Raw genomic sequence first — 13690 nt, forward strand, 5'->3', positions numbered from 1 at the left:
CATCCCTACTCCAGGACACAGGTCATTCAGGGAATGTGTGGAGTCATTTAACCTCAGGCAACTCCTCACGACTGCTCTACAAAATTATAAACTGCTGAGGTAGCTAGGTGGCATGGTGGAAAGAGCACCACATCTGGAGTCAGGAAGACTCGTCTTCCTGAATTCAAATCTGGCCTCAGACACTAACTGGCTGTGTGACCCTGGGTAACTCACTTATCCCTCTTTGCCTCAATTTCCTCATCTGTAAAATGAGCTGGAGAAGGAAATGGCAAACCACTCTAGCATCTCTGTCAAGAAAACTCCAAATGGGGTCCTTGAAATAACTAAAAGACAACAAAACTCTTTCATTAGAGTGTAAGCTCCTTGGGGCAGTTAGGTGGCACAGTGTATAGACTACTGGCCCGGGATTCAGGAGGACCTGAGTTCAAATGTGGCCTCAAATACTTGACACTTACTAGCTGTATGACCCTGGGCAAGTCACTTAACCCCAAATGCCTCACCAAAAAAAAAAAAAAAAAAGAATTTAAGCTCCTTGAGGATAAGGATTGTTTTGATCTCTCATTTGATCTCTCAATGCTCTAGGGTACTCTCTAAGACTAGACATTGCAGACTTGTATTGGTAGAGAAAGTTCCTCATTAGGAATTTCCCACCCACATGAAATAATGGGTCCAGTAAGTCCCTAATCCTGAATTCTTTATATTCCCAGCTCTTAACTTACAGTAAACCTTTAATGAAGGCTTATTGACTTAAATAAAGGTTGTGAACTTCATTAGTGGAAGAAGTTTTGACATCAATGAAATCATAGAGCACTGATGTAGACATATATCACTTTTAGGAGAGGGAGGGAGGGAAGGAGAAGGAGAAGGAGAGGGAGAGAGGGAGAGAGACAGAGAGAGAAAACCCCATTTGGGGTTTCTTGGCATATTCTGAGTGGTTTGCCATTTCCTTCTCTAGCTCTTTTTACAGATAAGGAAACTGAGGTAAAGGGGGTTGACTTGCCCAGGGTCACACAGCTAATAAAGGCATGTTTGAACTCAGGAAGATGAATCATCCTGACTCCAGGCCCAGCACTCTTATCCACTGCCTGCCTTTGGATAAACGGTGCCATTTGGTTTTTGAAAAGAGTAAGAAAACACCCAGAAAAGGCAAAGTTAAACTCCAGACACCAAGAGGGAGTAGGAGAGACAGACGAGTGGGAGGGAGAGTGGAGCTGAGTGTTGGATGTGCAGAAGGTGTATGTATTTGTGTGAATTACTTTCCAGTTCTGAGAAGTGTTAGGAAGAAAGCGGGAAGCCCTCTCGGAGGGGGCTGAGGAACAAGCTGCGTGAAGAAGCCAACTCAGTCTCATTTCCCCCAAACACTTTGCGACTTCTTGTCCCCCACCCCCACCCCCAGGTGACCAATTCTCCAGGTCCGCTATCTGCTCTCTCTTCAGAGAGCAGCTCCCTTATCTCTCCATCTTCATCCCGCTAGGTCCTGCCAAGTGAATAGAGAAAACGACAAAGCAGAGGGATAGGAGTGGGGGGGGGGGTGTGGTGAATAAAAACCAGCCTGCCCCTCTGTCTCTTTTCAAATGATGTTAGGCCTGCTTTGATCAGGCCCTGCCGGCTCTCAGAGGTTCATAACTGTCATTTCCCACAGATTTCCTCTTGCATTATTTCTTTCATTAAGTGGTATTATCCTTTTAGTAGCAGCACCGGGCTTTGCTGAGAAAGGAGAAAGCAGAAAAGCTCTGTGTGTAAACAGGCGACTGCTCATTTCATAGAGGCCCTCTCTGTCCCTGGGAGTGTTCTCTTCCTTGAAGAGGGCTGGGGGCCCAGCACACTGTGGTCCAGAGAGGAGACACGCGAAAGCAGCAGACCCTTAAAAGCTCAAGAGTGATTCCCAGTCCCTGAATGCTTAGGATCAGACACATTAAAGCAAGAGCTAGAAAGAGCTTTGGAGATCATCCAGTATCTCCAGATGAGAAAACTGGATCCAAAGTTCTTAATGTTTAGATTAACCATCAAAAGAGGCTAGCTGGGGGGCAGCTAGGTGGCGCAGTGGATAGAGCACCGGCCGTGGATTCAGGAGGACCTGAGTTCAAATCCAACCTCAGACACTTAACACTTACTAGCTGTGTGACCCTGGGCAAGTCACTTAACACCAATTGCCTTGCCCCCCCCCAAAAAAAGAAGCTAGCTGGGAAGGGCATGGGCATGTGAGTGCGTGTCATGGAGGGGAGGGGATTGGTGCGTGTAAAGGGGACAGTGGTTCCGGGAGTGGGGCTGTTTATGATAAACCCTGAATTCAGAGGACTGATGATGAATCATGTCACCCACCTCCTACCTTAATATTTCAAAGTATGTAGGTAGGGCAGTGGGTAGAGCACCGGACTTGGAATTAGGAAGACCTGAATTTAAATCGTGCCCCAGACACTTACTAGCTTTTTCCAGCCTCAGTTTCCTTATCGGCAAAATGGGGATGACAATAGGTCTGACTCACAACAAAGGTTGTTATGAGGATTAAATGCGATTATGCAGGTAAAGCACTTTGTAAACCTTTTAAGTGTTATGTAAGTGCTAGGTAATAGTATTAAAATCCAGAATTAGACATAAATATACAGCCAATGTGGAAATGTGCTTTGTTGGACTATGCATGTTTATTGTGAGAATTTTGTTTTTTCTTTATTGTTTAACTGAAGGGCAGTCAGTGACGGGAGAGAGACAATAATTGCATGTAAAAATGAATGAATAGGGGCAGCTAGGTGGTGCAGTGGATAGAGCACTGGCCCTGGATTTAGGAGGACCTGAGTTCAAATTCGGCCTCAGACACTTGACACTTACTAGCTGTGTGACCCTGAGCAAGTCACTTAACCCCAATTGTCTCGCCAAAAACAAAAAAAACAAAAAACCAAAAATCACAGAATGGGTTGAAGTGAGGAGTGACTTGAGGCAGACAAAAATGAATGAATATATAAATATAAATATAAATAAAGAAATGGGGCTGCTCAACCCTTCTGGAGTTGAGTGGAGAAATCCACTTAAAGAAGTTGGGCCCATGGACTCCCTTGTTAAAGAGACATTACCCAGGGAGCAGCAGAAGCTCTAAGCTAGGTCTCCACACAGCTCAGGTCCAGGCTCCCTGGGCAGGGGTGGATGGGGGGAATGGCACGCATGCATATCCCTTCACAATTAGAACCAAAAGGTCAACCAAAATGCCCAACAAAAGAGCCAACCTTTGGGTTTTCAGCAAAGCCTGAACAATCTAAAATGGAAGGCAAGGTTACCCTCCCAGAAGATACTGAGGAGAGGAGAGAGGCCCTAAGGCAGAGCTTCTTAGCTAGGGGCTCCAGGGAGATGGTGGATAGATTATAGGGTTCTGTGAACTTGGATGGAGGGGAAAAGGGGGGCATCTATGGACCATGCACTGTGCTTTTCTGTCCTCTATTTTCCCAGAAAAGGGGTCTATGACACAAATTAGGTTAAAAACCCCTCTCCCAGAGCAAGTTTCTAGGAACATCTCCATCTCCAGGAGCTCTGATACAACCCCCAAAAGCTCTTTTTAAGGATTTCTTTTTCTGTTGGTTCTAGGAAAGGAAGTAGGGGGAGGGAATAAACATTTATTTCTTTGTTTGTTTGTTTTTGGTGGGGGCAATGAGGGTTAAGTGACTTGCCCAGGGTCACCCAGCTAGTAAGTGTCAAGTGTCTGAGGCCAGATTTGAACTCAGGTACTCCTGAATCCAGGGCCAGTGCTTTATCCACTGTGCCACCTAGCTGCCCCAAGAATAAGCATTTATTAAGCACCTTTTATGGACCATGCACTGTGCTAAGTGCTTTACAAATATCTCATTTGATCCTCACAACAACCCTGGGAAGTATGTGCTGTTCTTATCTCCATTTTACTGTTGAGGATACTGAGGCAAGCAGAGGTGAAGTGACTTGTCCAGGATCACCCAACTAGTGTCTTAGGTGGAATCTAAATTCAGATCTTTTTGACTCCAGGCCCAGTGCTTTATCCATTGTACCACCTACTCATCTCCAGTGGAAGAAGCACTGGCTCTGGATGTCAGAAGACACAGACTAGCTGTGTGACCTTGGACAAAACACTTAACCTCTCTAGGCTTTGGTTTCTTCATCTATAAAATGAAGGGTTTGGCTAGCTGGCCTTGGAAGTTCATTCCAGCCCTATGTCTATGATCCCATGATTCTCCTCAGTCATGGCAAGGAGGTACCTTGGAAGGAGGGCTGGCTGTGAAGTAGGAGAACCTGTGTTCAAATCCCAACTCTGCCACTTCTTCCCTGTGTCACCTTGGAAAAGTCACTTGACCTCAAAGAGACCCAATTTCTTCCTCTGTAAAATGGTGGAGGTGGGGGGAGGAGGAAGAAGAGTATGGACTCAGTGGCCTGTGAGATCCCTCCTTGCTCCAGATCTAGGGGTCTAAGATCAGTATTGAAAAGAGATATCTTTGGCCTTCAAGCCCAGTGGAAAACAGAAAGTATGAGGGCTCCCACTGGAAAATGAAAACCAGTTGCATGGAGGGTGGCCGAGCAGGAGGAGAGAGCCCATGGATAGCTCCTGTCCTTCCTGGCTCAGCCATGCAGCTCACAGGTCTCTCTTCCAATGAACAGTGCTACTGAGAACAACATTTCTCTCTTGGAATGACTGAAGGAATGGTGAAGGCCAGGCCAGAGTTTACTCCAAACCGAGCTCTTTGGGAAATGCTTCCCATGTTAGTTATTAACTGTGATGTCACTCATGTCTGCTGATCCAGCCAACACCTACCTGTGTGTCTCACCAAGGTCAAAGCTTCTATCAAGACAGGTTTGTTGTTCAGTTGTTTTTCAGTTGTGTCCAAATCTCGACGACCCCATTTAGGGTTTTCTTGGCGAAGATACTGGAGTAGTTTGCCATTTCCTTCTCTAGGTTATTTTGCAGATGAGGAAACTGAGGCAAACAGGATTAGGTGACTTGCCCAGGGACAGCTAGTAAGTGTCTCAGGCCAGATTTGAACTCAGGTCCTCCTGACTCCAGAGCTAGCACTCTACGCACTCTTCCACTTGCATGTTACTTCATAGGTAATAGGCTACTTCTGAGGCAGTTATATGGGTAGAGTGCTGGAATTGGAGTCAGGAAGACCTGAATTCAAATCCTACCTCAGACACTTCCTAGCTATATGGGCATGCTACTTCAACCTCTCAGCCTTAGTTTCTTCATCTGTAAAATGGAGAAAATAGCAATTCAAAATGGAGGGTAAGATTACCCCCTTCTGGGGCGGCTAGGTGGCGCAGTGGATAAAGCACCGGCCCTGGATTCAGGAGTACCTGAGTTCAAATCCGGCCTCAGACACTTAACACTTACTAGCTGTGTGACCCTGGGCAAGTCACTTAACCCCAATTGCCTCACTAAAAAAAAAAAAAAAAGATTACCCCCTTCCCCCATACTAAATAGAAGACAGGTTCTAGAACAAGGTTCCTTAGCTGGGGGCCTCAGCAGGGGGCCTGTGGATGGATTTCACAGGGTTACTGTGAAGACCAAATGCAATATAACACAATGCAAAGTACCCTGCAAACCTTGAAGTATTATTATATATAGATGCTAGTGATTATTATGATTCTGCTAACAGTCCTGGCTCTCCCTCCTTAGGACCTGGAGAAAACATTACACAGTGTTTTTAGAGCTGAACACTACAATCTGGGGCAGCTAGGTGGCACAGTGGATAGAGTACCAGCCCTGGATTCAGGAGGACCTGAGTTCAAGTCTGGCCTCAGACACTTGACACTTACTAGTGGTGTGACACTTAACCCCAATTACCCCCCACACACACACACGAGCAAGTTTAGGGTCATCTCTATAAATGTCAGTTTATCATTATTATTTGGAGCATTAATTTTTAATCGATTAAATTAATTTAGTATTTGTATTATTTGTAGCATTATTCATTTATTTATTTATTTTTGTGGGACAATGAGGGTTAAGTGTCTTGCCCAGGGTCACACAGCTAGTGTCAAGTGTCTGGGTCCGGACTTGAACTCAGGTCCTCCTGAATCCAGGGCTGGTGCTTTATCCACTGCCACCTAGCATTAATTATTAATCTCTCCAGTAGAATACAAGTTCTTTGAGGGTAGGGGCTATATTTAATTCTTTTTGTATCCCTCAAACCTAGCACAGTGTTTTTCATTAATAAATGATTTTTGAATTGGATCAACCCTTCTCAACTTATTGAGGTGACTCATTGAAAATCACACAGCTCCTGTGCCCTGACTCTGAGTCTAGTGTTGGTCTCCTAGTTCAAGGCTCTTCTCCAAGTTAACAGACTGGCTTCATCAAAGCAATGAGACCACTCTCTCTCCCCCTGACTTGCACCTGCTCAGGAAAGCTCCACTATTGTAACTTCCCACAAAGCTTTGGATTCAAGGATATAGCATCTCTCTGCGCTCTCTTAAGCCCCTGGAAAACCTGAGCTCAATGTCATCCAGTGAAATTGATAATCTCTGCTTATTTGCTTCCATAAACCACATACTATCCGCTAACGTGGTTCTTTACAGATCCTCCAGGAGGGCTTGGGGCCCGCTCAGGCCCAAAGTAAATTTACAAGGACCTGAATTGTCTCCTGCAGTCTGAAGGTAATCCTGTTTTCTCCTTCGTAAGCTCGTTTTTGTTTTAGCCTCTTCTGCTTCCCCAAACAATTATTCTTGTTGAATTTCCCAGCTGTTCCAACTGCGGCCTACTCAAAGTGAAAAGGGTTGGTGGGGGGAGCTTCTAACAGCTGCTTCTCTGCTCAGTAAAGAGCAGGGAGGAACCAGCTGGAAGAGAAAGGAAATGTCTCCGGATGTCCTCCAACAGCCAAGGGTGATGGAGTGTCCAAGAACCCTTGCCTTTCATCTCCTAGTCTCTGTCCATCCCATCCCTCCTTCTATCTCCATGCCTTTTGCAGACTGTCACCCTGTGCCTGGAATGATTCCCTCCTCCCCTTTCCTTTTGGGAATCCCTAGCTCTCGTTGAGTTGCATTCCAATAAGACAAGCCTTTCTGGATCCCAATAGTCAATGGACTCCTTCCTTTCCTTAAATTACTTTATATTTAATAATAATGACAATAGTTGGCATTTATTGTTGTTGTTTCTCAGAGAGGACCATGACATCGGGGAGGTGATGTCATGACTTGAAGTGAATTAGATTTAAATGTGTGTGTGGGGGGGGGGAGGGGCTGTGCAAAGTCACCCGTCTCCCTCCCTCCCTCCTCCAGAGCCATCTGGGTCCAGTGGCAAGATATACATCAGGACAACTGGAGATGATCCCAGATGTTTGAGGCAATCGGAATTAAGTGACTTGCCCAGGATCACACAACTACTAAGCATCAAGTGTTTGAGGCTGGATTTGAACTCGTGTTTTCCTGTCAGTGCTCTATCCACTGTGCCACCTAGCTTCCCCATAGCATTTATATAGTTCTTTCAGGTTTGCAAAGCATTTTACATCTTATCTCATTTGTTTCTTTCCCATTAGAACATAAGCTCTTTGAGGTTAGGTATTCTAGTCTAGTGTCTGAAACATAGCAGGGGATAAAGAAAGGAACTAGACTCTGATTTCCCTGATTTAAGGGACTCCCAGTTGAGGAAATCCCCTCTACCAAAACAGTTCATCATCTTCCCTGCAACCTAGTGTCACAGACTAGTTGCCCAGAACACAGGGTAGTTAAGCTACTTGCTCACAGACACAGAATCAGTATGTGTCAGGGCGGGTCTGTAGCCCAAATCTTTACACTCATTTCCCCATAGAGCATGGGAGGTCTATAATAAATGTTGGTTGAAATGAATTGACTGGGTGGGGCACATATCTAAGGTTGGGGTGAAAGGTGGGAGAATGCCCCATTTACAAGGAGAATGGGAGGCTCAAAGATTTGGAAGGGATTTGAGAAGGGGGAGAAGGTTTACCAGGAGGAATCTCACCCAACAGCTATAAAATGAGAGGGCAGCTTTAGGGTCTTCTGGGTACATAGCCCAGGATAAATAAGAAAGCAAGAGAAGGTATCAAGGACCAGTTGTCAAGGAGATCCTCCTGGGCATGAGCTTCCTGCCTTCCTGGCTCACATCACTAGCAAACGGACCTGGCTGAAGAGTGGGAGAAATTCTGTGGTCACCGAGGAGCCCATCTTTAGATCCAGAAGCAAATGCTGTTTGCCTTTTGTCCTGAAAAGCTTCCAGCCATCCTGTGCTTTAGAGGGACGCTGGCATTCTCACCGGCCTAGTGCCACTTCTCACCTTCAGTCAACAGACGCACACTCTTGAGAGACTTATTTATTTATTTTTAAAAGGTCTAGACGTGTCATTTGCTTTTGCTGATGGAAATTAAAAGTGAAGGGCTTGAAGAAGGGTAATTAAGTTCATGCTGGCAGACTTATTATAGATTTTGTAAATCTGTGTGAGCCAGGAAGCCCCTGCTGCAATTTTAAATAGAATAGGGTGATGGTCAGTGCTGTGGAGGGCAGGGCATTAAATCAGAACTAAATCCCTTAGCAAATGATGAGAGCAAAAGAAAAGGCCACAATGAAGTCTCTCTCATTGGACATTGTCATACGGTGATCAGCAATCATCCTTTTTTTGGGGGGGGGGGCCAAGAGATCAGTGTAGGTAACTTCAAGGGTGGAAATCCCCTCCACCAATACATAACAGGTGTCTCTTGTAAACTTATAATCTTAGACAGCTACATGAGGAACTGAGATTTTTCCCAGGGTCACAGCTAATAAAGTAAGAGTTGAGACTTAAATCTAGATCTTCCTGACTCTGAGGCAGGCTCTTCGTACATTAGGTTAGATCTACTGTCTCTTATGATAATGTCAACAATAAGCACACATATGTATGCATGCATGCATGTACATACATGTGTGTCTAGACATGTGTTTAGGCACACTTGTTTATATAAACACATATACTTTACAATTTACAGAACATTTCCTCACAATCCTATAAGAGACAGTCTAAGTATTAATGTTCCCATTTTGTAAGTGAAAATCATCCAGAGAAACCATTAAGTCTAACCTGCTCATTTTTTAGGCAAGAAAACTGAGGTTAAGTGATTTGTGCAAGGTCACCCAGGTAATGTGTGGAGGAAGAGGGGTATATACCCAGGCCCTTTAATTCTAAAGTCAACGCCCCATGATGCACCATTGATCCTATGTGCCATGATGAAATGAAGCCCATGCAGAACAGCAGAGAAGGTTTCAGAGCCAGGCTATCTGCCTCCAAGCCCAGGGTTCTCTCTGAGCTTTAACTTCCCTGTCTTGCAAGTGAGGGGGCTGGACTACATGACCACTTGGATTCCTTCCAGATCTAATATGGTCTGTCCACAGTCACAATGCATTTAGGCAGCAGTGTTGGGGTGTGAACCCACGTTATTTGACTCTCCAGCACACTTTCAGCTATACTGTTCTGTCTCTTCATCATATCCCTTTCATAGGTATGGGATATTTTTGGCTGGCATGTGTAAGGTATTTCATGAATGTTTATTTTTTTTTATATTTTTTAGGGGGCAATTGAGGTTAAATAACTTGCCTAAGGTTACCTAAGTAAATGAGGCTGGATTTAAACTCAGGTCCTCCTGATTCCAGGGCTGGTAGTCTATCCACTGCAGCAGCTAGCTGCCCTTTTATTTATTTGTTTGTTTATTTATTCATTCATTTATTTATCCATCCACCCATTTTTTTTTAAGGAGGCAAATGGGGTTAAGTTCATGAATGTTTACTGACTGCCTGATTAACAATCTCATCTCACTTAACCATCATGAGAACCCTTTTGTTGTTGTTGAGTCTTATCAGTTGTGTCTGACTCTTTATGACCCTATTTGGGGTTTTCTTAGCAAAGATGGCAGAGTGGTTTGCCATTGTCTTCTTCAGCTCATTTTATAGATACGGAACTGAGGCAAACAGACTTATGACTTGTTCAAGGTCACACAGCTAGTAAGGGTCTGAGGCCAGATTTGAATTTAGGAAGATGAGTCTTCCTGGTTCCAGGCCAGTGCTCTATCCACTGCACCACCTAGCTTCCACACTGATAACCCAATGAAGCATTATTTGCAAGATGGATATTATCATCCCTATTGACCAGATGAGGAAACTGAGGCCCCCAGAGTCCTTCAGTCACACAGTGAGTTGGAGGCAGAGCCGGGGTGAAAAGCTGGTCTCCCACTTATCATCTCATGTTCTCTTGCCATCTTCTACTGTTAATTTGTTCTATTACTACCTCTACTCACATCTTCCTTTATTTCTCTGGTGAACCTTCCCAAGGGAAAGTAAGTTAACCCAAAAAGGTAAGCCCATAAAATTCCTTTCCAGTTGGGAAGAGTCAATTCTCTAAGGGAGAAGAGCATGGGCAAAGAAAATCCCCAACAGTAGATAATCTTTAAATCATTTCCATTTGGCTTTAGGAGGCAATAAAAGGTTCTTTTCTTTTGCAAGCCGCAGGTTTGCCATCTTCCTAACAAATCAAAGGTTCTTAACCTAGGTCCATGAACTTGTTTTTTAAAATATTTTATGATAGTTCTATTTCTATGTAATTTACTTCCTTTGTAATCCTGTGTATTTTATTTTATGTATTTAAAAACATTTTTTTTTTCTGAGAAGGCATCCACAGACTTTACCAACCTCCCCGAGGGGTCCATGATACAAAAGAAATTAATAACCCCTGTGATAAACAAATATTCAAATGACTGTGGAATTACTGAATACATACTATTGGATTATAGGGGAAAGCAGTTGGTGATTAAAAAAAAAATCTGGCCAGGTATAATTATATAGCAGAAAATGCACAAGATGGCTGGGAGTTTTGAATGCATCGATGCATTTATTATTAGGGGCTGCTGATAATTTTACGAGCATTTATTAAATATCTACTAAGTGTAAGCCATTTTGTTAGGATAAAAAATTGTGTTCTGAATAAAAAACTGTCTTTAAGGAAATTACTATAGTCTTATTGAGGGATATGACAAGGCTGTGGTTTATTAATCTTCAGAGGGCTGCTATCCCCTGCATCTTTACAGGGCCATATATGCAGTTCATAGAATCATATGCTCATAGATGCATCGCTAAAAAGGGCCTTAGGGATAACTGAGTCTAACCCCCTCACTTTAAAGTGGAAGAAACCGAGAATAAGGGAAATGAAGTGAACTGTCCAAGAAGAGTAAGCGGAGAGCTGGGGTTTTGAACCTTTGTCCTCTGAGTTCAGATTCCCTGCTTTTTCCATCATACCATTCAGAGTTACAACATATTCATGTACATATGGATGTGTGCATGTGCATGTACATACACTCTGGGAACCAAACTGGGAACTCTTCAGATTTAAGAGAAAGCCAGCTTCCCTATGCAACGGAGGATTAGGCCACCATTCAAAAGCCAATGGTACTCCTGGGCCTAACTGTGATCCAGAAGAGGATCCAGAAGAGAACCAAGTCATTACCAGAGCCCAGCATACAGTCTGTGAATAATAAATATCAGATGATCGACTGATAGAAGCTTTCAAACATAGGAGCCATGACTGACCAGACAGCCCCTGCAGGTGTTGGTTTTTCCACTAGATGAATGGTAGAGGCAGTTCTGGGGCGGATGGGGTAGAATAGGGCTTGGCAAGCTATGGCCCTGTAGGCCTGTTTTTGTAATGGCCCTGTGAGCTAAGAAAGGTATTTTACATTTTCAAATACAGTTTTGTTTTATTTAAAAATATAACAACCATTCTTATTTAGAGGCTGCCGGTGGAATTTAACCCTTGAGGCCTAGTTTGCCAGCTCCTGGGGAAGCAAGAAACTTAGAATTTAAATGTTCATCCAAATGACAGATGGAACTAGATGATCTTTAACGTCTTTCTGATTCTGACATTCTGTGATTCTAGACTTAAGGAGAATTGGAATGATCAGTACCCCTCTGTTTCTGGTTTTTCTCTGTATCCTCAGCACTCAACCCAGTTCCTGTCACATAGTAAGTGCTTAATAAGTGCTTTTTAAAATTGATAGACTTTACCTGAAGAAGGTGGAAGTAGAAAAATCTTTGCCTCATTTTGCAATAATTGGTGATTAGATAGATAGATATAGACATATATTTTTAGGAGGAACCTAGGTGGTGCACTGGATAGAGCACCAGAGCTGGAGTCAGGAAGACTCTTCTTCCTGAGTTCAAATCTGAACTCAAACACTTACTAGCCCTATGACCCTGGGCAAGTCACTTAACTCAGTTTGCTTCAGTTTCCTCATCTGTAAGAAAGAAATGGCAAACCACTCCAGTATCTCTGCCAAGAAAACCCTAAATGGGGTCATGAAGAGTAAAACTAAACAACAACAACATATGGGTTTTATGTCTTATCCACAATATATCTTTGAGCTTCACAACCGCCCTTTGAGGGAGGGGCTGTTGTAATGCCCATTTGACAAATAAAGAAAGTGAGGCTGAGAGAAGTTAAATTATTTGACCATACAAAAACAAAAAACAAAAATTATTTGACTATGGTCGTCATAACTAGTAACTGAGTCAGGATTCAAGCCAGGTCTCCCTAGTTACAGCACCTGGAATAGTTCAGTATTCCCACTGAGAACTGGGGCTAAAGAAAGGGGAGTTAAGTTGAAGCAATAAGGCTCAGAAATATTATTAATATCCTTATAATTTATATTATTATCCTATAGAACAAAGAATAGGGACCAGAAGGTTTAGAGATAGAAGGCTACTTAATAATTCATCTAGTCTGATCTCCATTAATTTGAGAAACCTGAGAACAAAGGATGGCCTTTCAGTTAAATGACTTTCCCAAGATCACAAGGTCAGTGAAATGATTCTCCCAAGGTCATGTCGGTAGTAAATGAAAGAGGCAGAATTCCAGGCCAGCTGCTTCACCAGGCTACCTCTCTCAGGACTGATTTTTTTCCCCAGCATCACACAGGTGAGTAGAAGAGTTAGGGTGTGAACCCAGGTTCCCTGTGCCCTAAATCTAGGGTTCTTTCTATTCCATCACACTGTAGGAGGTCTATATGTTCTTCTTTCACACTCAAGAGCTATAGTCCACAATGAAATCGATTCATTAGAGTTCATCTGGACCCCCACATAAGGCTAGTCACCTATCATCAATGAGGCACAGGGTCAAGCTGCTTTTCCACTAGTGTGGAGAAGGTTTATGGAGTCATTCCTCAGGTTTTCACTTGTACATGAGACACATGGACAAATGCACAGATATGAAGGTGGTGGGTGCACCCAGAATCAAAGAATGTTCATTAGACTAAAGGGTAGATTTGTTCAAGAAACCAACTGGAAAACTAAGGATCACATTTTAAGACAAACGATCCTGGAGAAAACAGCTGTAGACTCTGGCAAGCTATGGCCCCTTAGGCCTGTTTTTGTATAGCCCTATGAGCTAAGAATGGTTTTTCACATTTTAGAATAAAGTTTTATGGCAAATAACAGTTTGGCCCCACTGCCTGCCCCAAGAGTGGTAGTGTCTCTTGTGCAGATAATGAGGTCTCATGGGCTAAGCTCACTGGAGTGCATGAAACTCATTCTTTGCAACTGACAAGAGTCCTAGGACCTGGGGATAAGGACCTGCTCCCATTCCTTCCTTAGCCCAGTTTTTGGGAAAGAAAGGGGATGAATAAATCCTGGAGGAGGACAATGGAGAGTCTGAGGCTTAGAGTGAAGAAGAGAAGGAATAAAAAGAGGGGGAGAAAAAGGGCATCTTGGTAGA

The 13690-nt window shown here is 43.5% G+C and overlaps 1 protein-coding gene across 19 annotated transcripts in view; it reads right to left on the bottom strand.

Moving 5' to 3' along the window:
- The window catches only part of MSI2 (musashi RNA binding protein 2), a 561091-nt gene that overhangs the window by 54382 nt on the left and 493019 nt on the right, over positions 1 to 13690 (bottom strand). The window lies entirely within an intron of this gene.

The sequence above is a fragment of the Dromiciops gliroides genome, chromosome 4 (genome assembly GCF_019393635.1).
Source record: "Dromiciops gliroides isolate mDroGli1 chromosome 4, mDroGli1.pri, whole genome shotgun sequence".
Lineage (NCBI taxonomy): Eukaryota > Metazoa > Chordata > Mammalia > Microbiotheria > Microbiotheriidae > Dromiciops > Dromiciops gliroides.